The sequence below is a fragment of the Chiloscyllium punctatum genome, chromosome 17 (genome assembly GCF_047496795.1).
Source record: "Chiloscyllium punctatum isolate Juve2018m chromosome 17, sChiPun1.3, whole genome shotgun sequence".
Taxonomy (NCBI): domain Eukaryota; kingdom Metazoa; phylum Chordata; class Chondrichthyes; order Orectolobiformes; family Hemiscylliidae; genus Chiloscyllium; species Chiloscyllium punctatum.
In genome coordinates this window covers 36,271,624-36,299,315 of record NC_092755.1, presented here as the reverse complement: position 1 = coordinate 36,299,315, position 27,692 = coordinate 36,271,624, and positions in this window count along the sequence as shown.

The window sequence follows — 27,692 nt, the reverse complement described above, 5'->3', positions numbered from 1 at the left end:
CGGGTGATCACCTTAGTTTCATCCATTTGCAGTGTTTGAGTGTTCCTGGCTGGGCCCAGTATTGATTGCCTGACTGTAGCTGCTCGGGAGCTGGTTTTGGTGGTGAGCTGCCTCCTTGAACTGTTGCAGGTGGCGGACTCACAATGTCCTTCGGGAAGGAATTCCTGGAGTTTGAGCCAGCAGGTCTCATTCACTTGCATCTATTCTGCTCACTGGATATTGGCTATGCATCACAATTCTGTATGGATTCTCAGAACGGAATATGTTTTGTCAAAACAGTTAGGAGAGCCACAGTCACTCAGTGGTTAGCACTGTCACCTCACAGCGCCAGAGACCTGGGTTTGATTCCACTCTTGAGCGACTGTCTGTGTGGAGTTTGTACGTTCTCCCTCCATCAGTATGGGTTTTCTCCCACTGTTCAATGGTGGGCATTTTTGACAGATTGTCCATAGTGTCGAGGGATATTCAGGTTAGCTGGAATAGCCATGGGAAATGCAGGGTTTCACAGATATCATTAGGGGATGGATCTGAGTTGGATTCTCTTCAGAGGGTCATTGTGGACTCGATGGGCTGAAGGGCCTGTTTCTGCTCTGTAGGGATTCTATGGTATCACTTATCAGCCATATGACAATCAGCTTGACCAATGTACAAAATGGTTTTCGCTCAAACAGCAGGCTTCTCTGACAACAAACATAACCAGCTTTTAAAATTAGGTTTGTAATTCATTGTATAAGCTTCTTTCTATTCAAAAGACTGGGTGGGGGAGGGGGAATGGGTGAAATGTTGCTGCCTCCTTGCTAAAACACAGGTAGACAGACAAGAGATGCTGGGTATATTGGACATCCCATATTGGTTGGGTATATTGGTTATCCCATCAGCATAATGTAAAAGGCAACAGTTCCCCTGGGCAGACATATCCCTAATAACGTCTCCACCAAACAAAGGAGGGCCCAGACAGGAAGGTACCGGGTCTTGCTACACAAAGAAACTAACAGGAACAAGCCATCCAAATGATTAGCAACGCTTCAAACTATTAACTGATTCTTTGAATTGGCCAGAAGTATAGAAAGTTCTGGGAAACCATCCAGAAATGAACAAAACCAGGGATCACCTGCAGACTGATCTCTTGAATTTTCTGGAGACTTTCTGAGGTGACCAACATGGCAAGGGACAGAGACCAGCTCACCATCCAGAGAGAGGGAGAGAGAGAGGGAGAGAGAGACAAGCTGAAGGGAACCTCAGGAGCATGGGAGAGAGGGAGAGTGAAAAACCATTGAGAGAGAGAGAGCTGGAACCAACTGGAATACTGAGTGTCACCCCTTCAGTCTGTCCATGCTTTAACGCCTGTTTGTCTCAGTCTGATTTCCCCTTCTCTCCTTGTACTTCTCTCTCCCTGTCTGTCTCCTTCTCTCAATCTGCCTTTCTATCACACCCTCCCTCTCACTGTCTGTCTCTGCCCCATCTTTCTCTCATCCCCCTTCTCCATCCCCACTCGCTCTACCTCTCTCTCTTTTTCTCACCCTCCCTTTCTCTTTTTCTTTATTTCAGACCTGAAAGTGCTCACCCAATTGACCCCCTAAAAACATTTGCCCCTCATTTTAACTCTCCTCCCAAATTTATTCCCTTCCCCAAATACCTTCCCTCCCAAATACCTACCTTACCAACTGTGCCCCCCTCAAATATTTCGCTGCCCCCAACATTGCTGTGAGCCACACTCCTTGGGGGCAGAAGGAGTTGAGTGGGAAAGTGTGGAGCTGGAAAAGCCCAGCAGGTCAGGCCTGAACCATCGACTCTCCTGGCTGACCTGCTGTGCTTCCCCAGCTCCTCACTTTGTAACTCTGACTTTCCATCATCTGCAGTCCTCACTTTCTCACACCAGTAACCGAATCTGGGTTGACTGACTCGCCTGAGACGATTTTAATGTTGATCAAGATCCCAGTCCGAGAATTACAGAAAGTTTACATCACAGATGGAGTCCTTTCTGTCCATCATCCCCCCTCCCCCATTAAATGATCCTGGACCAGTTCAGGATCCTCAGGATTGGCCCCTGAATGGCCTCATTGACTATCCTTCCTGTGGAGACCTCTTCACAACCCTGTCTCAGATTTTGCATCACATGCTATCCCTCCCTCGATCTCTCTCTGACAACAGCCCCTCTTTTCTCCACCAACCCCAAAACTCCATCAAACCCTCCCCCTGTCTCTGGCTGTCCCACTCTCTCCTTGTCTCCCACTCTCCCCCCCTTCACATGCAGAACCACAGCCCCTGGGTTGGAGGACATAGTGCAGAGACTAACTCATCTTTTGACTGACTGCTGTAATGCACAACAAGATCCTACTCTGAAACCATCGCCAAGTACACACACTGTCCTTCTCCCTCCCGTGCTCTCCATTCTGGGTTAGGGTGGGGGCCGAATGGCCTTGCTCCTGGCTCTAATTGAGGTGCAGGCTGGATATAATTGGGTTATATAGGACATGCTCCTGGAGTGAGGTTGGTTAGCTCAGTTGGCTGAAGGACTCTCCTTCCCAACCTCTCCCCTCAGCTGGGCCATAGTGACCCTCTGATTAAATCCCCACCAGACACCGGTCTCTAATGAGGAGCTGTCCCATGCTCTGGTAAGACTACGGTGACATTTCATTGGTGTGAACATGGAGCACTGGGTGCAGGACTAGTCACTGCATTGCCAGAGGGATGTTAGTGTGTGGGGAGGTTTACTGGATGAATCCCCACTGGAATGAACAGCACTCTCTTTCCCCCAGTTAATTCACTCTTGCAGCCTTTGTGTCTTTGGAGACACGAGGACCATTTCACCTGAAACAGCAGCTGGGCACACAATAAGACTGGCTAGTTTACACACAAACACAGACACACACACAGACACACACACACACACACACACACACACACAAACACACACACACACACACACACACACACACACACACACACACACTCAGACCACACACACACACACACACACACACACAGACACACACAGACACACACAGACACACACACACACACAGACACACACACACAGACACTCACTCTCCCAAACACACACTCTCAAACATATACACACACATTCCTCTCTCTCACACACACACATTCCTCTCACACACATACACACAAACACACACTCTCTTTCAAACACACACTCTCACTCCCTCAAACACACACATTCCTCTCTCTCTCACACACGCACACAAACACACACTCTCACTCCCTCAAACATACACACATTCCTCTCTTCTCACACACACGCACATAAACACACACTCAGACAGACACATACATAAACACATAATCCCTCTCTCACACACACAGACAAACAGAGATACACATACATGCACTCTCTCTCACACACACAGACAGACACTCGCTCTCTGTCTCTCTCACACACAGAGATACACACACACACAACCACCATTACTGTACAAACATGGAGGAAGGTTCGATGGAGAGATTACTTCTCCTAGGACTGAACCCTGATCTCGCATGATGACTGCTGTAGGGAGACAGACAGCAACTGCAAATGACTTGTTGGATCTTCCTGTGCACCACGTCTTGCATCGACAGCGTTGGTCTGTTTGGGTGCCTGCTTTTCTAGAGAGTCTCCAAGCTACAAGTGACCATACATTGACAACAGTTTTCCTCCAATCCATGTTTAAGACACATGGTGATGTTAATTTTCAATGTTTGTTCAAAATGATCTGAATCTTCTAAAATGGACGTGGCCTCCATCCCAAATTGCGACACCAGTGTGCCTTGCGGACCCTGAGGGAATGATCAGTGAAGTGTATCTGTACCTTCCTACATTCTTCACCTTGTACCACCAGACAGTGGTCCCTCATACCTCAGAAAGCACCACTCCATTGTATCTACCCACAATGCCCCTCAGACAGTACCTCCACAAAATATTCACACCCTTAACACCTCAGAACACAGCCCAGCCCAACTCTCAGACTGCATTCATCCACAAACCCCTTCAGACTGCAAGGACCCACATCCACCGCAGTCCAAGTTTGGAGCCCTGATTCTCAGAACATTATTGGGTCCCTTGATTAATCATTGAATTCCTACAGTGTAAAATCAGGCCATTCAGCCCATCAGGTCCACATTGGCCGTCTGAAAATCATCCCACCTACACTCACACTCACTATTCTATCCCTGTAATGTTGCATTTCCCATGGCCACCCCACCTAACCAGCACATATTTGGATTGTGGGTAGAAACCGGAACACCCAGAGGAAACCCACAGATACAGGGAGAATGTGTAAACTCCACACAGACAGTGGCTGGGAGCTAGAATCAAAGTTGCATCCTTGGTGCTGTGAGGAAGCAGTGCTAACCACTGAGGCACCGTGCTGTCCTCTCTCCCTGGATGTCATATCATCTAACCTTTTACTAACCAGTCTCCCATGTGAAACCTTCTCATCTATCTTCTCAGTCAACCCTTCAAAACCTCTATCAAGTTGGATAAACCATTTCCACAAGCCAAGCTGACCATCCCTAATCAATCCTTGCTTTTCCAAATCCATGTAAATTGTCTCTCAGAATGCCCTCCAACAGCTTACCCACCACTGCCATCAGGCTCACAGCTCCATAGTTCAATGGCTGTTCCTTGCAGCCTTACTTCAATAATGGCCCATCATTAACCACCCTCCAGTCTTCAGGCACCTCACCCGTTGTCACTGATTGGTCCATCTGACAAGGCCATCTCCATCCTTCTGTAACCTAAGGCTATCCTCCTCAGTATTTATCACCCAACCAATCTTCATATCATTCATGAACCCAATGATTAACCCTCCACCATTCAAATCTAAATCTTTTCTATCAACCACATCAGCAAGACCCCAACAGTGAGACATGAGCAGACAGAGATTTCTAACTGGGCCATCACTGTCTGCTTCCTGCCACTCAGCATTCTGCACCAAATTCCTTGGATCTTGAGTTTTTATGTTAACTATCAGTTTCCAGTATGGATCCTGATAAAAGCCTTACTGACCTCCAAGCAGGCGACAGGAAAGCATTGCCCTTATTTACACACCTGGTCACCTCCTTAAAAAGTCCAATCCCATTGGTCAGACCTGACCCCTCCTTAACACAACCATTCTGAGTGTTCTTTATGAACTCCAGTCTCTTTAAATGCTGATTAATTCTCTCTCCCAAAATTGCTTCCAACAGACGTCCCACCCACGATATGAGCCTGACTGGCCTGTAGCTGCCTGGTATATCCCATGTTCCTTCTTGAATAACAGTACCACATGGTCAGTCCGACGACACCTCTCCTGTGGCCAGAGGGGATTTGAAAATGTTTACAAGTGTACCTGCTACTTCCTCCATCACCTCATTCGGTAAACTGAGATACATTTCCACCGTCTTTGGAGATTTATCGGGTTTTAAGAAGGCCAGACCACTCAGTACCATCTCTCTCTCTATATACATGCTCATTCATTTAATTGTATCACAGAGCATCTTCACGATTTCATATTAACCCTGTCCCTATGAGCACTGACAAAATGAATCCATTCACTGTAACCTTTGGGTCCATGCACAAATTCTCACTGTGTTCCACAGCCTACTCTTTCTCTCATTATCAATTCACCCTTAATGTCACTGTAAGGTACTTTCAGAATTCTATTTCCCCTCTTAGCACTCCTCTCTCCCAGGCAATTAGCCTGCGATATGATTTGGAGGAGTGTGGGATGTCAGTCTGGATGTGGATTAGCATTGGGAAGCTCAGAAATAAGGAACACACGACTGTGCTGAGTGTGGAACAGTGGGATTCATTTGGGATGAGCACATGGAAGCTGAGGAATAAACCTCAGTCCTGCAGCATGAAAATATCCCTTTGAGCTGGCAGGTCAGTCACATGAAACGAAAACTCCAACACTGGGAAAAGCGGGTGGAACCTCTTCAGGTTCAATATCCAATTAAAGACGGTCTGTTTGAACACAGCCTCTGGAATCTGAACGTGGAAATCATTGCTGAGCAGGGTATGTAGGATGCAGAGGCAGAAATATACTGAACAATTTCATATATTCCTCTTAGGCCACAAAACATGGGAGCAGAAATTAGGCCATTCAGCCCATCTGATAGTATGGCACTCAATCAGTACTGACTCTCTTACAATGCAAGTATCCCCCAGACTGATGCGCTGACAGTGTAACACTCCCTCAGTAATGATCCTCTATCAGTGTAGCACTCCCTCAGTAATGATCCTCTGTCAGTGCAGCGCTCCCTCAGTCATGATCCTCTGTCAGTGCAGCACTCCCTCAGTACTGACCTTCTCACAGTGCAGCACTGCCCCCAGATTGACCCTCTGACATTGCAGCAATTCCCCATTACTGACCCCCTGTTAGCGCAGCACTCCCGCAGTAGTATCCTCTGACAGTGCAGCACTCCCTCAGTACTGACCCTCTGACAGTGCAGCACTCCCTCAGTACTGACCCTCAGACGGTGCAGCACTCCCTCAGTACTGACCCTCAGACGGTGCAGCACTCCCTCAGTACTGACCCTCTGACAGTGCAGCACTCCCTTGGTAATGGCCCTCTGACAGTGAGACTCCCCTCAGTACTGTTCCTATGACACTGCAGCACTCCCTCTGTACTTACCCTCTGACAGTGAGGCATTGCACGTATACTGACCCTCCCACAGTGTGGCGCACCTTCAGACTGACTTTAAGACAGGCGCATCCTCTGATCATTCAATACTCCCTCAGAACTGACCCTCTGACACTGCAACAGCCCCTTGGCCCCTGACGGTGCTGCAATCCCTCAGTACTGACCCTCTGACAGTGCAGCAATCCCTCAGTACTGACCCTCTGACAGTGCAGCTCTCCCTCAGCACTGACCCTCTGACAGTGCAGCTCTCCCTCAGCACTGACCCTCTGACAGTGCAGCTCTCCCTCAGCACTGACATTTCTACAGTGTGGCATTCCCTCGGTACTGACCCTCCGATAACGTGGCATTTTCTCAGTACTGACCCTCCGACAGAGCAGAACTCCCTCAGTACTGACATTCTGATAGTGCGGCACTGCCTCAGTCCTGACCCTCTGTAACAACACTCCCTCAGAACTGACACACTGACTGTGTAGTGCTCCCTCAGTAATGACTCTTTGAGTGTGCATCACTCTCTCAGTACTCACCCTCTGGCAATGCAGCAATCACTCAGTACTGACTGTCTGACACATAGTGTGGAGCTCCCTCAGTACTGACCCCCTCACAGTGCGGTGATCCCTCAGTACTGACCCCCTCACAGCGCGGTGATCCCTCAGTACTAATCCCCTCACAGCGTGGTGATCCCTCAGTACTGACCCCCTCACAGCGCGGTGATCCCTCAGTACTGACCCCCTCACATTGCGGTGGTCCCTCAGTACTGACCCCCTCACATCGCGGTGATCCCTCAGTACTAATCCCCTCAGAGTGTGGTGCTCCCTCAGTACTGACCCCCTCACATTGCAGTGGTCCCTCAGTACTAATATCCTCAGACTGTGGTGCTTCCTCAGTTCTAACCCTTTCACAGTGCAGTGCTCCCTCAGTAGTAACCCTCTCACAGTGCGACACTCTGACAGCATGGCCATCCATTAGTACTGACTCTCAGAGAGTGCGCACTTCATCATTACTGACCCTCTCACTGCACAGCAATCCCTCTGTCCTGACTCTCTGACAATGCTGCACTCCCTCCACACTGACCCTCTGACAATGCTGCACTCCCTCCATAATGATCCTGTCAATACAGCACTCCCTCCACACTGATCCTCTGAATAGTGATGTACTCCATCAGTACTGACTCTCTGACAGTGTGGAAGTGGCCCTATACTGACCCTCTGACAGTGTGGACCAATCTCAGGACAAAACCTCTGACAGTACAGCACTCCCTCAGTACTGACTCATTGACAATGTAGCACTCCCTCAGTACTGACCCATTGACAGTGTAGCACTCCCTCAGTACTAACCCTCTGGCTCGGTCCTGCACCTCTGACAGTCCAGCAGTGCCTCAATACTGACCAGCTGACAGTGTAGCACTCTCTCTGTACTGACCCTCTGACAGTGTGGCACTCCCTCTGTGCTGACCCTCTGACAGTATGGTGCTCCCTCAGTACTGACCCTCTGTCATTTTCAACCCATCCTTTGCTTCTTCATTACGCTGATTTCAACAGAGGTAAAGAAACAGAGTTAGTGACCATCCACCGTCTCCCTGTTATAAAACTTATTTTCAAATGTGGCTTGTATGTGATTCCCACACCCTCTAATAGTTGCTTGGAAGGTGGGGGTGAGCTGTACTCTCCTGCTGCAGTCCTTGGGTGACCCACAGTGATGTTAGGGAGGGAGCTCCAGGAGTTTGACCTGAACCATGTAAAGAGCTCTCTTACTGGAGTGCCCTTTTTAAAGTTGGGAAGTTATTATAGACCAGGAGGACCCGAGAGCTGCTGTCTTGTCAGAGAGAGAGGTCTGGTGGGTCACACACCTCAGGTGAGGGGCGAGGTCGAGAAGCTGGGGCCTTCATGGTCATTTCAGACATGATAGAGATTGAACCAACAATGTTGGCATCACGAACCTGTTAGCTATGGTAACTGACCCCCCTTTGTAGCAGAGGGATTCAATCCCTTTAATAGAGCAAGCTGGAGAATTCAACACTAAAATCAATCTGTACGGACGCACTAGAGACCTGAAACATCAATACAGAGATTGCTGAAGAAGCTCAGCATGTCCGGCAGCATCTCTGAAGGGAGAGGGAGAAAGAGACAGAGAGAGAGTTCACCTTTCAATCCAGTGATTTCTGCGGGAAAGTTCCTTCAGAACAGACCGTTTTGGGGAAGAGTCACTTGGAATGCGAATTGTTCCTCCCTTCACCGTTGCTACCTGCTGAATTGTGCTGAATTTCCCCACCATCTGTTGACTTGAGAACTTGACCTGATCCAAGTGTCACTGAGTAATTCAGTCTGTGTTCAATGCCCTGAGGCTGCTTCTGTTGAAAGTTGACAAACAGGTTTAAGGCTGTGTAAAGTATTGTATTCGGAGGGCGGGCTACATGGGAGAACAGATACAGAACACAGGCACACTGAAATGTTAGGTCTAAGCTGTTCCTTCTGAACTAACATCACAAAGTTACATTGATCAGGATCTTTGTGAAATGCCTTTGTCAAGTGACCCTTCCTCAAAACGGTCTGTTCTGAAGGAACTTTCCCGCAGAAATCACTGGATTGAAAGGTGAACTCTCTGTCTCTTTCTCCCTCTCCCTTCAGAGATGCTGCAGGACATGCTGAGCTTCTTCAGCAATCTCTGTATTGATGTTTCAGGTCTCTAGTGCGTCCGTACATATTGATTTTAGTGTTGAATTCTCCAGCTTGCTCTATTATAGGGATTGAATCCCTCTGCTACAAAGGGGGGTCAGTTACCACAGCTAACAGTTTCGTGATGCCAACATTGTTGGTTCAATCTCTATCATGTCTGAAATGACCATGAAGGCCCCAGCTTCTCAACCTCGCCCCTCACGTGAGGTGTGTGACCCACCAGACCTCTCTCTCTGACAAGACAGCAGCTCTCGGGTCCTCCTGGTCTATAATAACTTCCCAACTTTAAAAAGGGCACTCCAGTAAGAGAGCTCTTTACATGGTTCAGGTCAAACTCCTGGAGCTCCCTCCCGAACATCACTGTGGGACACCCAAGGACTGCAGCAGGAGAGTACAGCTCACCCCCACCTTCCAGGCAACTATTAGAGGGTGTGGGAATCACATACAAGCCACATTTGAAAATAAGTTTTATAACAGGGTGACGGTGGATGGTCACTAACTCGGTTTCTTTACCTCTGTTCAAATCAGCGTAATGAAGAAGCAAAGGGTCAGTTGAAAATGACAATGATATCCTTTCGTAGGTTGGTGTTTATTAGAGTTTGTATCGACTGTATGAATGTTTGAGCACTTATTCAAGGGCATGCAGGTAGCTGCCAGAGGAAGTGATGGGGGCTGGGATCATTGCGACATTTAAAAGGTATCAGGATGAGTTTGTGAACAGGAAGGGTTTAGAGGGATATCAGACAAGGGCTAGCAAATGGAATGAAATGAGATGAGAATATCGGGTTGGTATGGACAAGGTGGACAGGAGCGTCCATTTCCAAGCTGTGCATCTCTGTGACCCTGTGCCTCTGAATAGTCTATTGCAGAGAGTTTCATCTCTGTGACTCTGTGCCTCTGAATAGTCTATTGCAGAGAGTTTCAGACAGGGTTTGGTTTGTGTGTCTCTCTCATGCTTCCTCAGAATTCCAAACCCTATGTCTCCAAATTTCCACAAGACTCTGTGAAATAGAAAAAAAGTGGGTCAGTGCTGAGGGAGTGCTGCACTGTCGGAAGGTCAACACTGAGGGAGTGCTGCACTGTCGGAAGGTCAGTACTGAGGGAGTGCTGCACTGTCAGAGGGTCAGTACTGAGGGAGTGCTGCACTGTCGGAAGGTCAGTGCTGAGGGAGTGCTGCACTGTCGGAAGGTCAGTACTGTGGGAGTGATGCACTGTCAGAGGGTCAGTACTGAGGGAGTGCTGCACTGTCAGAGGGTCAGTACTGAGGGAGTGCTGCACTGTCAGAGGGTCAGTACTGAGGGAGTGCTGCACTGTCGGAAGGTCAACACTGAGGGAGTGCTGCACTGTCAGAGGGATTGAATCCCTCTGCTACAAAGGGGGGTCATTAACCTCAGCTAACAGGTTCGTGATGCCAACATTGTTGGTTCAATCTCTATCATGTCTGAAATTACCATGAAGCCCTGAGGGAGTGCTGCACTGCCAGAGGGTCAGTACCTAGCGAGTGCTGTACTGTCAGAGGGTTAGTACTGTGGGAGTGATGCACTGTAAGATGGTCAGTACTGAGGGAGAGCTGCACTGTCGGAGGGTCAGTAATGAGGGAGTGCTGTACTGTCAGAGGGTTAGTATTGTGGGAGTGTTGCACTGTAAGATGGTCAGTACTGAGGAAGTGCAGCACTCTGAGAGGGTCAGTACTGATGGAGCGCCGCACTGTGAGAGGGTCAGTACTGAGGGAGTGCTGCACTGTCAGAGGGTCAGTACTGATGGAGCACTGCACTGTCAGAGGGTCAGTATTGAGGGTGTACCACACTGTCACATGGTCGGTATGGGGGCAGAGCCACACAGTCAGATGGTCTGTACTGAGGAAGTTCTGCATTGTGTGAGCGTCAGGACTGAGGGAGTGCTGCACTGTCAGAGGGTCAGTACTGAGGGTGTACCACATTGTCACATGGTCGGTATGGGGGCAGAGCCACACAGTCAGATGGTCTGTACTGAGGAAGTTCTGCACTGTGTGAGCGTCAGGACTGAGGGAGTGCTGCACTGTCAGAGGGTGAGTACTGAGGGATCACCGCACTATCGGACAGTCAGTACTGAGGGACTGCTGCATTACCAAAGGGCCATTTCTGAGGAGTACTACACAGTCAAAGGGTCAGTACTGAGGGAGCACCACACTGTCAGCGGTTCAATCCAGAGGGAATGCCGCACTGTCTGAAGCTCTGTACTCTGAGAGCACTGCACCATCAGACGGTCAGGACTGAACGAGCACTACACTGTCAGAGGGTCAGAACTGATGGAGCATGCACTATCAAAAGGTCAGTACTGAGGGAGCGCTACACAGTGAGAGTGTCAATTCTGAGTGAATGCTATTTCAGAGGGTCAGTACCGAGAGAGTGCTGCACAGTCAGAGGGTCAGTACTGAGAGAGTGCTGCACGGTCAGAGAGTCAGTACTGAGGGAGCACCACACTGTCAGAGGGTCAGTGCAGACGGCAGGCATCCCTATCAGAGGATCTGCACTGAGAGAGCACTGCACCATCAGAGGGTCAGGACTGAGGGAGTGCCTCATTGTCTGAGGGTGAGTACTGAGGGAGTGCTGCACTGTCAGAGGGTTAGTACAGAGAGAGTGCTACACTGTCAGATAGACAGTACCCTGAGGCACTGCTAGACGGTCAGAGGAGCAGGACCGAGGCAGAGTGTCAGTATTGAGAGAGTACGACACTGTCAATGAGTCAGTACTGAGGGAGTGCTGTACAGTCAGAGGTTTTGTCCTGAGATTGGGCCACACTGTCAGAGGGTCAGTATAAGGCCACTTCCACATGGTCAGAGGGTCAGTACTGAGGGAGTGCCTCACTATCAGAGGATCAGTGTGGAGGGAGTGCAGCATTGTCAGAGGGTCAGTGTGGAGGGAGTGCAGCAGTGTCAGAGGGTCAGTGTGGGGGGAGTGAACCAGTGTCAGAGGGTCAATACGGAGGGGGTGCAGCATTGTCAGAGAGTCAGGACGGAGGGAGTGCAGCATTGTCAGAGGGTCAGTGTGGAGGGAGTGCAGCATTGTCAGAGGATCAGTGTAGAAGGAGTGCAGCGTTGTCAGAGGATCAGAGTGGAGGGAGTGCAGCATTGTCAGAGGATCAGTGTGGAGAGAGTGCAGCATTGTCAGAGGATCAGTGTAGAAGGAGTGCAGCGTTGTCAGAGGATCAGTGTGGAGAGAGTGCAGCATTGTCAGAGGGTCAGTGTGGAGGGAGTGCAGTATTGTCGGAATATCAGTGTAAAGGGAGTGCAGCATTGTCAGAGGATCAGTGTGGAGGGGGTGCAGCGTTGTCAGAGGATCAGTGTGGAGGGAGTGCAGCATTGTCTGAGGGTCAGTGTGGGGGGAGTGCAGCAGTGTCAGAGGGTCAGTGTGGGGGGAGTGCAGCAGTGTCAGAGGATCAGTGTGGAGGGAGTGCAGCATTGTCAGAGGGTCAGTGTGGAGGGAGTGCAGTATTGTCGGAGGATCAGTGGAGAGGGAGTGCAGCATTGTCAGAGGATCAGTGTGGAGGGGGTGCAGCGTTGTCAGAGGATCAGTGTGGAGGGAGTGCAGCATTGTCAGAGGATCAGTGTAGAGGGAGTGCAGCATTGTCAGAGGTTCAGTGTGGAGAGAGTGCAGCATTGTCAGAGGGTCAGTGTGGAGGGAGTGCAGTATTGTCGGAGGATCAGTGTAAAGGGAGAGCAGAATTGTCAGAGGATCAGTGTGGAGAGAGTGCAGCATTGTCAGAGGGTCAGTGTGGGGGGAGTGCAGCATTGTCAGAGGATCAGTGCAGAGGGAGTGCAGCATTGTCAGAGGATCAGTGTGGAGAGAGTGCAGCATTGTCAGAGGGTCAGTGTGGAGGGAGTGCAGTATTGTCGGAGGATCAGTGTAGAGGGAGTGCAGCATTGTCAGAGGATCAGTGTGGAGGGGGTGCAGCGTTGTCAGAGGATCAGTGTGGAGGGAGTGCAGCATTGTCAGAGGATCAGTGTAGAGGGAGTGCAGCATTGTCAGAGGATCAGTGTGGAGGGAGTGCACCATTGTCAGAGGGTCAGTGTGGAGGGAGCGCAGCATTGTCAGAGGATCAGTGTGGAGAGAGTGCAGCATTGTCAGAGGGTCAGTGTTTCGGCGAGTGCAGCATTATCAGAGGATCAGTATGGAGGGAGTGCAGCATTGTCTGAGGGTCAGTGTGGAGGGAGTGCAGCATTGTCAGAAGATCAGTGTGGAGAGAGTGCAGCATTGTCAGAGGGTCAGTGTTTCGGGGAGTGCAGCATTATCAGAGGATCAGTATGGAGGGGGTGCAGCATTGTCAGAAGATCAGTGTGGAGAGAGTGCAGCATTGTCAGAGGGTCAGTGTGGAGGGAGTGCAGCATTATCAGAGGATCAGTGTGGAGGGAGTGCAGCATTGTCAGAGGGTCAGTGTGCAGGGAGTGCTGCAATGTCAGAGGGTCAGTGTCGGGGGAGTGCAGCAGTGTCAGAGGGTCAGTGTGGAGGGAGTGCAGCATTGTCAGAGGATTAGTGTGGAGGGAGTGCATCATTGTCAGAGGGTCAGTGTTTCAGGGAGTGCAGCATTATCAGAGGATCAGTATGGAGGGGGTGCACCATTGTCAGAGGATCAGTGTGGAGGGAGTGCAGCATTGTCCGAGGATCAGTATGGAGGGGGTGCAGCATTGTCAGAGAGTCAGTGTGGAGGGGATGCAGCATTGTCAGAGGGTCAGTTTGGACGGGATGCAGCATTGTCAGAGAGTCAGTGTGGAGGGAGTGCAGCTTTGACAGAGGATCAGTGTGGAGAGAGTGCAGCATTGTCAGAGGGTCAGTGTGGAGGGGATGCAGCATTGTCAGAGAGTCAGTGTGGAGGGAGTGCAGCATTGTCAGAGGATCAGTGTGGAGAAAGTGCAGCATTTTCAGAGGATCAGTGTGGGGGGAGAGCAGCATTGTCAGAGGATCAGTGTGGAGGGGGTGCAGCATTGTCAGAGGGTCAGTGTGCAGGGAGTGCTGCAATGTTAGAGGGTCAGTGTGGGGGGAGTGCAGCAGTGTCAGAGGGTCAGTGTGGAGGCAGTGCAGCATTGTCAGAGAATTAGTGTGGAGGGAGTGCATCATTGTAACAGGGTCAGTGTGGAGGGGGTGCAGCATTGTCAGAGGATCAGTGTGGAGGGAGCGCAGCATTTTCAGAGAGTCAGTACGGAGGGAGTGCAGCATTGTCAGAGGGTCAGTGTGGATGGAGTGCAGCATTGTCAGAGGATCAGTGTGGAGGGGGTGCAGCATTGTCAGAGAGTCAGCACGGAGGGAGTGCAGCATTGTCAGAGGGTCAGTGTGGAGGGAGTGCAGCATTGTGAGAGGATCAGTATGGAGGGAGTGCAGCATTGTCAGTGGATCAGAGTGGAGGGAGTGCAGCATTGCCAGAGGATCAGAGGAAAGGGAGTGCAGCATTGTCAGAGGATCAGTGTGGAGGGAGTGCAGCATTGTCAGAGGGTCAGTGTGCAGGGAGTGCAGCAATGTCAGTGAGTAAGTGTGGAGGGAGTGCAGCATTGTCAGAGGGTCAGTTTGGACGGGATGCAGCATTGTCAGAGAGTCAGTGTGGAGGGAGTGCAGCTTTGACAGAGGATCAGTGTGGAGAGAGTGCAGCATTGTCAGAGGGTCAGTGTGGAGGGGATGCAGCATTGTCAGAGAGTCAGTGTGGAGGGAGTGCAGCATTGTCAGAGGATCAGTGTGGAGAGAGTGCAGCATTTTCAGAGGATCAGTGTGGGGGGAGAGCAGCATTGTCAGAGGATCAGTGTGGAGGGGGTGCAGCATTGTCAGAGGGTCAGTGTGCAGGGAGTGCTCCAATGTCAGAGGGTCAGTGTGGGGGGAGTGCAGCAGTGTCAGAGGGTCAGTGTGGAGGGAGAGCAGCATTGTCAGAGGGTCAGTGTGGGGGGAGTGCAGCAGTGTCAGTGCTTCAGTGTGGAGGGAGTGCAGCATTGTCAGAGGGTCAGTGTGCAGGGAGTGCTGCAATGTCAGAGGGTCAGTGTGGGGAGAGAGCAGCAGTGTCAGAGGGTCATTGTGGAGTGAGTGCAGCATTGTCAGAGCATTAGTGTGGAGTGAGTGCATCATTGTCAGAGAGTCAGTATGGAGGGGGTGCAGAATTGTCAGAGGGTCAGTGTTTCGGGGAGTGCAGCATTATCAGAGGATCAGTATGGAGGTTGTGCACCATTGTCAGAGGATCAGTGTGGAGGGGGTGCAGAATTGTCAGAGGGTCAGTGTGCAGGGAGTGCTGCAATGTCAGAGGGTCAGTATGGAGGTTGTGCACCATTGTCAGAGGATCAGTGTGGAGGGGGTGCAGAATTGTCAGAGGGTCAGTGTGGAGGGGGTGCAGCATTGTCAGAGGATCAGTGTGGAGGGAGTGCAGCATTGTGAGAGAGTCAGTACGGAGGGAGTGCAGCATTGTCAGAGGGTCAGTGTGGAGGGAGTGCAGCATTGTCATAGAGTCAGGACGGAAGGAGTGCAGCATTGTCAGAGGGTCAGTGTGGAGGGAGTGCAGCATTGTCAGAGGATCAGTATGGAGGGAGTGCAGCATTGTCAGAGGATCAGTCTGGAGGGAGTGCAGCATTGTCAGAGGATCAGTGTAAAGGGAGTGCAGCATTGTCAGAGAATCAGTGTGGAGGGAGTGCTGAAGTGTCAGAGGGTCAGTCTGGAGGGAGTGCAGCATTGTCAGAGGATCAGTCTGGAGGGAGTGCAGCATTGTCAGAGGATCAGTGTGGAGGGAGTGCAGCATTGTCAGAGGATCAGTATGGAGGGGGTGCACCATTGTCAGAGGGTCAGTGTGGAGGGAGTGCAGCATTGTCAGAGGATCAGTGTTTAGAGAGTGCAGCATTTTCAGAGGATCAGTGTGGGGGGAGTGCAGCATTGTCAGAGGGTCAGTGTGGAGGGAGTGCAGCATTGTGAGAGGATCAGTATGGAGGGAGTGCAGCATTGTCAGTGGATCAGAGTGGAGGGAGTGCAGCATTGCCAGAGGATCAGAGGAAAGGGAGTGCAGCATTGTCAGAGGATCAGTGTGGAGGGAGTGCAGCATTGTCAGAGGGTCAGTGTGCAGGGAGTGCAGCAATGTCAGTGAGTAAGTGTGGAGGGAGTGCAGCATTGTCAGAGGGTCAGTTTGGACGGGATGCAGCATTGTCAGAGAGTCAGTGTGGAGGGAGTGCAGCTTTGACAGAGGATCAGTGTGGAGAGAGTGCAGCATTGTCAGAGGGTCAGTGTGGAGGGGATGCAGCATTGTCAGAGAGTCAGTGTGGAGGGAGTGCAGCATTGTCAGAGGATCAGTGTGGAGAGAGTGCAGCATTTTCAGAGGATCAGTGTGGGGGGAGAGCAGCATTGTCAGAGGATCAGTGTGGAGGGGGTGCAGCATTGTCAGAGGGTCAGTGTGCAGGGAGTGCTCCAATGTCAGAGGGTCAGTGTGGGGGGAGTGCAGCAGTGTCAGAGGTTCAGTGTGGAGGGAGAGCAGCATTGTCAGAGGGTCAGTGTGGGGGGAGTGCAGCAGTGTCAGAGCGTCAGTGTGGAGGGAGTGCAGCATTGTCAGAGGGTCAGTGTGCAGGGAGTGCTGCAATGTCAGAGGGTCAGTGTGGGGAGAGAGCAGCAGTGTCAGAGGGTCATTGTGGAGTGAGTGCAGCATTGTCAGAGCATTAGTGTGGAGTGAGTGCATCATTGTCAGAGAGTCAGGATGGAGGGGGTGCAGAATTGTCAGAGGGTCAGTGTTTCGGGGAGTGCAGCATTATCAGAGGATCAGTATGGAGGTTGTGCACCATTGTCAGAGGATCAGTGTGGAGGGGGTGCAGAATTGTCAGAGGGTCAGTGTGCAGGGAGTGCTGCAATGTCAGAGGGTCAGTATGGAGGGAGTGCAGCATTGTCAGAGGATTAGAGTGGAGGAAGTGCATCATTGTCAGTGGGTCAGTGTGGAGGGGGTGCAGCATTGGCAGAGGATCAGTGTGGAGGGAGTGCAGCATTGTGAGAGAGTCAGTACGGAGGGAGTGCCGCTTTGTCAGAGGGTCAGTGTGGAGGAAGTGCAGCATTGTCATAGAGTCAGGACGGAGGGAGTGCAGCATTGTCAGAGGGTCAGTGTGGAGGGAGTGCAGCATTGTCAGAGGATCAGTATGGAGGGAGTGCAGCATTGTCAGAGGATCAGTCTGGAGGGAGTGCAGCATTATCAGAGGATCAGTGTAAAGGGAGTGCAGCATTGTCAGAAGATCAGTGTGGAGGGAGTGCAGAAGTGTCAGAGTGTCAGTGTGGAGGGAGTGCAGCATTGTCAGAGGATCAGTCTGGAGGGAGTGCAGCATTGTCAGAGGATCAGTGTGGAGGGAGTGCAGCATTGTCAGAGGATCAGTATGGAGGGGGTGCACCATTGTCAGAGGGTCAGTGTGGAGGGAGTGCAGCATTGTCAGAGGATCAGTGTTTAGAGAGTGCAGCATTTTCAGAGGATCAGTGTGGGGGGAGTGCAGCATTGTCAGAGGATCAGTGTGGAGGGAGTTCAGCATTGTCAGAGGATCAGTGTGGAGGGGGTGCAGCATTGTCAGAGGGTCAGTGTGCAGGGAGTGCTGCAATGTCAGAGGGTCAGTGTGGAGAGAGTGCAGCATTGTCGGAGGATCAGTGTGGAGGGAGTGCAGCATTGTCAGAGGATCAGTGTGGAGGGGGTGCAGCATTGTCAGAGGGTCAGTGTGCAGGGAGTGCTGCAATGTCAGAGGGTCAGTGTGGGGGGAGAGCAGCAGTGTCAGAGGGTCAGTGTGGAGGGAGTGCAGCATTGTCAGAGAATTAGTGTGGAGGGAGTGCATCATTGTAACAGGGTCAGTTTGGAGGGGTTCAGCATTGTCAGAGGATCAGTGTGGAGGGAATGCAGCATCGTCAGAGAGTCAGTACGGAGGGAGAGCAGCATTGTCAGAGGGTCAGTGTGGAGGGGGTGCAGCATTGTCAGAGAGTCAGGACGGAAAAGTGCAGCATTGTCAGAGAGTCAGTGTGGAGGGAGTGCAGCATTGTCAGAGGATCAGTGTGGAGAGAGTGCAGCATTGTCAGAGGGTCAGTTTGGAGAGAGTGCAGCATTGTCAGAGGGTCAGTTTGGAGGGGATGCAGCATTGTCAGAGAGTCAGTGTGGAGGGAGTGCAGCATTGTCAGAGGATCAGTGTGGAGAGAGTGAAGCATTTTCAGAGGATCAGTGTGGGGGGAGTGCAGCAATGTCAGAGGATCAGTGTGGAGGGGGTGCAGCATTGTCAGAGGGTCAGTGTGCAGGGAGTGCTCCAATGTCAGAGGGTCAGTGTGGGGGGGGTTCAGCAGTGTCAGAGGGTCAGTGTGGAGTGAGTGCAGCATTGTCAGAGGGTCAGTGTGGGGGGAGTGCAGCAGTGTCAGAGGGTCAGTGTGGAGGGAGTGCAGCATTGTCAGAGGGTCAGTGTGCAGGGAGTGCTGCAATGTCAGAGCGTCAGTGTGGAGGGAGTGCAGCATTGTCAGAGGGTCAGTGTGCAGGGAGTGCTGCAATGTCAGAGGGTCAGTGTGGGGAGAGTGCAGCAGTGTCAGAGGGTCATTGTGGAGTGAGTGCAGCATTGTCAGAGGATTAGTGTGGAGTGAGTGCATCATTGTCTGAGAGTCAGTATGGAGGGGGTGCAGAATTGTCAGAGGGTCAGTGTTTCGGGGAGTGCAGCATTATCAGAGGATCAGCATGGAGGTTGTGCACAATTGTCAGAGGATCAGTGTGGAGGGAGTGCAGAATTGTCAGAGGATCAGAGTGGAGGGAGTGCAGCATTGTCCGAGGATCAGTATGGAGGGGTTGCAGCATTGTCAGAGAGTCAGTGTGGAGGGGATGCAGCATTGTCAGACAGTCAGTGTGGAGGGAGTGCAGCATTGTCAGAGGGTCAGTGTGGAGGGGATGCAGCATTGTCAGAGAGTCAATGTGGAGGGGGCGCAGCATTGTCAGAGGGTCAGTGTGCAAGGAGTGCTACAATATCAGAGGGTCAGTGCGGGGGAGTGCAGCAGTGTCAGAGGGTCAGTGTGGAGGGAGTGCAGCTTTGTCAGAGGATTAGTGTGGAGGGAGTGCATCATTGTCAGTGGGTCAGTGTGGAGGGGGTGCAGCATTGTCAGAGGATCAGTGTGGAGGGAGTGCAGCATTGTCAGAGAGTCAGTACGGAGGGAGTGCAGCATTGTCAGAGGGTCAGTGTGGAGGGAGTGCAGCATTGTGAGAGCATCAGTGTGGAGGGGGTGCAGCATTGTCAGAGAGTCAGGACGGAGGGAGTGCAGCATTGTCAGAGGGTCAGTGTGGAGGGAGTGCAGCATTGTCAGAGGATCAGTATGGAGGGAGTGCAGCATTGTCAGAGGATCAGTCTGGAGGGAGTGCAGCATTGTCAGAGGATCAGTGTAAAGGGAGTGCAGCATTGTCAGAGGATCAGTGTGGAGGGAGTACAGCAGTGTCAGAGGGTCAGTGTGGAGTGAGTGCAGCATTGTCAGAGGATCAGTCTGGAGGGAGTGCAGCATTGTCAGAGGATCAGTGTGGAGGGAGTGCAGCATTGTCAGAGCATCAGTGTGGAGGGAGTGCAGCATTGTCAGAGGATCAGTATGGAGGGGGTGCACCATTGTCAGAGGGTCAGTGTGGAGGGAGTGCAGCATTGTCAGAGGATCTGTGTGGAGAGAGTGCAGCATTGTCAGAGGGTCAGTGTTTCGGGGAGTGCAGCATTATCAGAGGATGAGTATGGAGGAGGTGCAGCATTGTCCGAGTGCAGCATTGTCAGAGGATCAGTGTGCAGAGATTGCAGCATTATCAGAGGGTCAGTGTTTCGGGGAGTGCAGCATTATCAGAGGATGAGTATGGAGGGGGTATACCATTGTCAGAGTGCAGCATTGTCAGAGGATCAGAGTGGAGGGAGTGCAGCATTGTCAGAGGATCAGTATGGAGGGGGTGCAGCATTTTCAGAGAGTCAGTGTGGAGGGGATGCAGCATTGTCAGAGAGTCAGTGTGGAGGGAGTGCAGCATTGTCAGAGGGTCAGTGTGCAGGGAGTGCTGCAATGTCAGAGGGTCAGTGTGGGGGGAGTGCAGCATTGTCAGAGGGTCAGTGTGGACGGGATGCAGCATTGTCAGAGAGTCAGTGTGGAGGGAGTGCAGCATTGTGAGAGGATCAGTGTGGAGAGAGTGCAGCATTATCAGAGGGTCAGTTTGGAGGGGATGCAGCATTGTCAGAGAGTCAGTGTGGAGGGAGTGCAGCATTGTCAGAGGATCAGTGTGGAGAGAGTGCAGCATTTTCAGAGGATCAGTGTGGGGGGAGTGCAGCATTGTCAGAGGATCAGTGTGGAGGGGGTGCAGCATTGTCAGAGGGTCAGTGTGCAGGGAGTGCTCCAATGTCAGAGGGTCAGTGTGGGTGGAGTGCCGCAGTGTCAGAGGGTCAGTGTGGAGTGAGTGCAGCATTGTCAGAGGGTCAGTGTGGGGGGAGTGCAGCAGTGTCAGAGGGTCAGTGTGGAGGGAGTGCAGCATTGTCAGAGGGTCAGTGTGCAGGGAGTGCTGCAATGTCAGAGGGTCAGTGTGGAGGGAGTGCAGCATTGTCAGAGGGTCAGTGTGCAGGGAGTGCTGCAATGTCAGAGGATTAGTGTGGAGTGAGTGCATCATTGTCAGAGAGTCAGTATGGAGGGGGTGCAGAATTATCAGAGGGTCAGTGTTTCGGGGAGTGCAGCATTATCAGAGGATCAGTATGGAGGTTTTGCACCATTGCCAGAGGATCAGTGTGGAGGGAGTGCAGCATTGTCCGAGGATCAGTATGGAGGGGTTGCAGCATTGTCAGAGAGTCAGTGTGGAGGGGATGCAGCATTGTCAGACAGTCAGTGTGGAGGGAGTGCAGCATTGTCAGAGGGTCAGTGTGGAGGGGATGCAGCATTGTCAGAGAGTCAATGTGGAGGGAGTGAAGCATTGTCAGGGGATTAGTGTGGAGGGAGTGCATCATTGTCAGTGGGTCAGTGCGGAGGTGGTGCAGCATTGTCAGAGGATCAGTGTGGAGGGAGTGCAGCATTGTCAGAGAGTCAGTACGGAGGGAGTGCAGCATTGTCAGAGGGTCAGTGTGGAGGGAGTGCAGCATTGTGAGAGCATCAGTGTGGAGGGGGTGCAGCATTGTCAGAGAGTCAGGACGGAGGGAGTGCAGCATTGTCAGAGGGTCAGTGTGGAGGGAGCGCAGCATTGTCAGAGGATCAGTATGGAGGGAGTGCAGCATTGTGAGAGGATCAGTCTGGAGGGAGTGCAGCATTGTCCGAGGATCAGTGTAAAGGGAGTGCAGCATTTTCAGAGGATCAGTGTGGAGGGAGTGCGGCAGTGTCAGAGGGTCAGTGTGGAGGGAGTGCAGCATTGTCAGAGGATCAGTCTGGAGGGAGTGCAGCATTGTCAGAGGATCAGTGTGGAGGGAGTGCAGCATTGTCAGAGCATCAGTGTGGAGGGAGTGCAGCATTGTCAGAGGATCAGTATGGAGGGGGTGCACGATTGTCAGAGGGTCAGTGTGGAGGGAGTGCAGCATTGTCAGAGGATCAGTGTGGAGAGAGTGCAGCATTGTCAGAGGGTCAGTGTTTCGGGGAGTGCAGCATTATCAGAGGATGAGTATGGAGGTGGTGCAGCATTGTCAGAGTGCAGCATTGTCAGAGGATCAGTGTGCAGAGAGTGCAGCATTGTCAGAGGGTCAGTATTTCGGGGAGTGCAGCATTATCAGAGGATGAGTATGGAGGGGGTGTACCATTGTCAGAGTGCAGCATTGTCAGAGGATCGGAGTGGAGGGAGTGCAGCATTGTCAGAGGATCAGTATGGAGGGGGTGCAGCATTTTCAGAGAGTCAGTGTGGAGGGGATGCAGCATTGTCAGAGAGTCAGTGTGGAGGGAGTGCAGCATTGTCAGAGGGTCAGTGTGCAGGGAGTGCTGCAATGTCAGAGGGTCAGTGTGGGGGGAGTGCAGGAGTGTCAGAGGGTCAGTGTGGAGGGAGTGCAGCATTGTCAGATGATTAGTGTGGAGGGAATCCATCATTGTCAGAGGGTCAGTGTGGAAGTGGTGCAGCATTGTCAGAGGGTCAGTGTTTCGGGGAGTGCAGCTTTATCAGAGGATCAGTATGGAGGGGGTGCACCATTGTCAGAGGATCAGTGTGGAGGGAGTGCAGCATTGTCAGAGGATCAGAGTGGAGGGAGTGCAGCATTGTCCGTGGATCAGTATGGAGGGGGTGCTGCATTGTCAGAGAGTCAGTGTAAAGGGGATGCAGCATTGTCAGAGCGTCAGTGTGCAGGGAGTGCTGCAATGTCAGAGGATCAGTATGGAGGGAGTGCAGCATTGTCAGAGGGTCAGTGTGCAGGGAGTGCTGCAATGTCAGAGGGTCAGTGTGGGGAGAGTGCAGCAGTGTCAGAGGGTCATTGTGGAGTGAGTGCAGCATTGTCAGAGGATTAGTGTGGAGTGAGTGCATCATTGTCAGAGAGTCAGTATGGAGGGGGTGCAGAATTGTCAGAGGGTCAGTGTTTCGGGGAGTGCAGCATTATCAGAGGATCAGTATGGAGGTTTTGCACCATTGCCAGAGGATCAGTGTGGAGGGAGTGCAGCATTGTCCGAGGATCAGTATGGAGGGGTTGCAGCATTGTCAGAGAGTCAGTGTGGAGGGGATGCAGCATTGTCAGACAGTCAGTGTGGAGGGAGTGCAGCATTGTCAGAGGGTCAGTGTGGAGGGGATGCAGCATTGTCAGAGAGTCAATGTGGAGGGAGTGAAGCATTGTCAGGGGATTAGTGTGGAGGGAGTGCATCATTGTCAGTGGGTCAGTGCGGAGGTGGTGCAGCATTGTCAGAGGATCAGTGTGGAGGGAGTGCAGCATTGTCAGAGAGTCAGTACGGAGGGAGTGCAGCATTGTCAGAGGGTCAGTGTGGAGGGAGTGCAGCATTGTGAGAGCATCAGTGTGGAGGGGGTGCAGCATTGTCAGAGAGTCAGGACGGAGGGAGTGCAGCATTGTCAGAGGGTCAGTGTGGAGGGAGCGCAGCATTGTCAGAGGATCAGTATGGAGGGAGTGCAGCATTGTGAGAGGATCAGTCTGGAGGGAGTGCAGCATTGTCCGAGGATCAGTGTAAAGGGAGTGCAGCATTTTCAGAGGATCAGTGTGGAGGGAGTGCGGCAGTGTCAGAGGGTCAGTGTGGAGGGAGTGCAGCATTGTCAGAGGATCAGTCTGGAGGGAGTGCAGCATTGTCAGAGGATCAGTGTGGAGGGAGTGCAGCATTGTCAGAGCATCAGTGTGGAGGGAGTGCAGCATTGTCAGAGGATCAGTATGGAGGGGGTGCACGATTGTCAGAGGGTCAGTGTGGAGGGAGTGCAGCATTGTCAGAGGATCAGTGTGGAGAGAGTGCAGCATTGTCAGAGGGTCAGTGTTTCGGGGAGTGCAGCATTATCAGAGGATGAGTATGGAGGTGGTGCAGCATTGTCAGAGTGCAGCATTGTCAGAGGATCAGTGTGCAGAGAGTGCAGCATTGTCAGAGGGTCAGTATTTCGGGGAGTGCAGCATTATCAGAGGATGAGTATGGAGGGGGTGTACCATTGTCAGAGTGCAGCATTGTCAGAGGATCGGAGTGGAGGGAGTGCAGCATTGTCAGAGGATCAGTATGGAGGGGGTGCAGCATTTTCAGAGAGTCAGTGTGGAGGGGATGCAGCATTGTCAGAGAGTCAGTGTGGAGGGAGTGCAGCATTGTCAGAGGGTCAGTGTGCAGGGAGTGCTGCAATGTCAGAGGGTCAGTGTGGGGGGAGTGCAGGAGTGTCAGAGGGTCAGTGTGGAGGGAGTGCAGCATTGTCAGATGATTAGTGTGGAGGGAATCCATCATTGTCAGAGGGTCAGTGTGGAAGTGGTGCAGCATTGTCAGAGGGTCAGTGTTTCGGGGAGTGCAGCTTTATCAGAGGATCAGTATGGAGGGGGTGCACCATTGTCAGAGGATCAGTGTGGAGGGAGTGCAGCATTGTCAGAGGATCAGAGTGGAGGGAGTGCAGCATTGTCCGTGGATCAGTATGGAGGGGGTGCTGCATTGTCAGAGAGTCAGTGTAAAGGGGATGCAGCATTGTCAGAGCGTCAGTGTGCAGAGAGTGCTGCAATGTCAGAGGATCAGTATGGAGGGAGTGCAGCATTGTCAGAGGGTCAGTGTGCAGGGAGTGCTGCAATGTCAGAGGGTCAGTGTGGGGAGAGTGCAGCAGTGTCAGAGGGTCATTGTGGAGTGAGTGCAGCATTGTCAGAGGATTAGTGTGGAGTGAGTGCATCATTGTCAGAGAGTCAGTATGGAGGGGGTGCAGAATTGTCAGAGGGTCAGTGTTTCGGGGAGTGCAGCATTATCAGAGGATCAGTATGGAGGTTGTGCACCATTGTAAGAGGATCAGTGTGGAGGGAGTGCAGAATTGTCAGAGGATCAGAGTGGATGGAGTGCAGCATTTTCGGAGGATCAGTATGGAGGGGTTGCAGCATTGTCAGAGAGTCAGTGTGGAGGGGATGCAGCATTGTCAGAGAGTCAGTGTGGAGGGAGTGCAGCATTGTCAGAGGGTCAGTGTGGAGGGGATGCAGCATTGTCAGAGAGTCAGTGTGGAGAGAGTGCAGCATTGTCAGGGGATCAGTGTGGAGAGAGTGCAGCATTGTCAGAGTATCAGTGTGGAGGTGGTGCAGCATTGTCAGAGGGTCAGTGTGCAGGGAGTGCTGCAATGTCAGAGGGTCAGTGTGGGGGAGTGCAGCAGTGTCAGAGAGTCAGTGAGGAGGGAGTGCAGCATTGTCAGAGGATTAGTGTGGAGGGAGTGCATCATTGTCAGTGGGTCAGTGTGGAGGGGGTGCAGCATTGTCAGAGGATCAGTGTGGAGGGAGTGCAGCATTGTCAGAGAGTCAGTACGGAGGGAGTGCAGCATTGTCAGAGGGTCAGTGTGGAGGGAGTGCAGAATTGTGAGAGGATCAGTGTGGAGGGGGTGCAGCATTGTCAGAGAGTCAGGACGGAGGGAGTGCAGCATTGTCAGAGGGTCAGTGTGGAGGGAGTGCAGCATTGTCAGAGGATCAGTATGGAGGGAGTGCAGCATTGTCAGAGGATCAGTCTGGAGGGAGTGCAGCATTGTCAGAGGATCAGTGTAATGGGAGTGCAGCATTGTCAGAGGATCAGTGTGGAGGGAGTGCAGCAGTGTCAGAGGGTCAGTGTGGAGGGAGTGCAGCATTGTCAGAGGATCAGTCTGGAGGGAGTGCTGCATTGTCAGAGGATCAGTGTGGAGGGAGTGCAGCATTGTCAGAGCATCAGTGTGGAGGGAGTGCAGCATTGTCAGAGGATCAGTATGGAGGGGGTGCACCATTGTCAGAGGGTCAGTGTGGAGGGAGTGCAGCATTGTCAGAGGATCAGTGTGGAGAGAGTGCAGCATTGTCAGAGGGTCAGTGTTTCGGGGAGTGCAGCATTATCAGAGGATGAGTATGGAGGGGGTGTAGCATTGTCAGAGTGCAGCATTGTCAGAGGATCAGTGTGCAGACAGTGCAGCATTGTCAGAGGGGCAGTGTTTCGGGGAGTGCAGCATTATCAGAAGATGAGTTTGGAGGGTGTGAACCATTGTCAGAGTGCAGCATTGTCAGAGGATCAGAGTGGAGGGAATGCAGCATTGTCAGAGGATCAGTGTGGAGAGAGTGCAGCATTGTCAGAGGGTCAGTGTTTCGGGGAGTGCAGCATTATCAGAGGATGAGTATGGAGGGGGTGCAGCAATGTCAGAGTTCAGCATTGTCAGAGGATCAGTGTGCAGACAGTGCAGCATTGTCAGAGGGTCAGTATTTCGGGGAGTGCAGCATTATCAGAGGATGAGTTTGGAGGGTGTGTACCATTTTCAGAGTGCAGCATTGTCAGAGAATCAGAGTGGAGGGAGTGCAGCATTGTCAGAGGATCAGTATGGAGGAGGTGCAGCATTGTTAGAGAGTCAGTGTGGAGGGGATGCAGCATTGTCAGAGAGTCAGGACGGAGGGAGTGCAGCATTGTCAGAGGGTCAGTGTGGAGGGAGTGCAGCATTGTCAGAGGATCAGTATGGAGGGAGTGCAGCATTGTCAGAGGATCAGTCTGGAGGGAGTGCAGCATTGTCAGAGGATCAGTGTAAAGGGAGTGCAGCATTGTCAGAGGATCAGTGTGGAGGGAGTGCAGCAGTGTCAGAGGGTCAGTGTGGAGGGAGTGCAGCATTGTCAGAGGATCAGTCTGGAGGGAGTGCAGCATTGTCAGAGGATCAGTGTGGAGGGAGTGCAGCATTGTCAGAGCATCAGTGTGGAGGGAGTGCAGCATTGTCAGAGGATCAGTATGGAGGGGGTGCACCATTGTCAGAGGGTCAGTGTGGAGGGAGTGCAGCATTGTCAGAGGATCAGTGTGGAGAGAGTGCAGCATTGTCAGAGGGTCAGTGTGCAGGGAGTGCTGCAATGTCAGAGGGTCAGTGTGGGGGGAGTGCAGGAGTGTCAGAGAGTCAGTGTGGAGGGAGTGCAGCATTGTCAGAGGGTCAGTGTGCAGGGAGTGCTGCAATGTCAGAGGGTCAGTGTGGGGGGAGTGCAGGAGTGTCAGAGGGTCAGTGTGGAGGGAGTGCAGCATTGTCAGAGGATTAGTGTGGAGGGAGTCCATCATTGTCAGAGGGTCAGTGTGGAAGGGGTGCAGCATTGTCAGAGGGTCAGTGTTTCGGGGAGTGCAGCTTTATCAGAGGATCAGTATGGAGGGGGTGCACCATTGTCAGAGAGTCAGTGTGGAGGGGATGCAGCATTGTCAGAGGGTCAGTGTGCAGAGAGTGCTGCAATGTCAGAGGGTTAGTGTGGAGGGAGTGCAGCATTGTCAGAGGATCTGTCCGGAGGGAGTGCAGCATTGTCAGAGGATCAGTGTGGAGGGAGTGCAGCATTGACAGAGGATCAGTGTGGAGGGAGTGCAGCATTGACAAATGATCAGTTTGGATGGGGTGCACAATTGTCAGAGGGTCAGTGTGGAGGGAGTGCTGCATTGTCAGAGGATCAGTGTGGAGAGAGTGCAGCATTGTCAGAGGGTCAGTGTTTCGTTGAGTGCAGCATTATCAGAGGATGAGTATGGGGGGGGGGCAGCATTGTCAGCGTGCAGCATTGTCAGAGGATCAGTGTGCAGAGAGTGCAGCATTGTCAGAGCGTCAGTGTTTCGGGGAGTGCAGCATTGTCATAGGATCAGTATGGAGGGGGTGCAGCATTGTCAGAGAGTCAGTGTGGAGGGGATGCAGCATTGTCAGAGAGTCAGTGTGGAGGGAGTGCAGCATTGTCCGAGGGTCAGTGTGGAGGGGATGCAGCATTATCAGAGGATCAGTGTGGAGGGAGTGCAGCATTGTCAGAGGGTCAGTGTGCAGGGAGTGCTGCAATGTCGGAGGGTCAGTGTGGGGTGAGTGCAAGAGTGTCAGAGGGTCAGTGTGGAGGGAGTGCAGCATTGTCAGA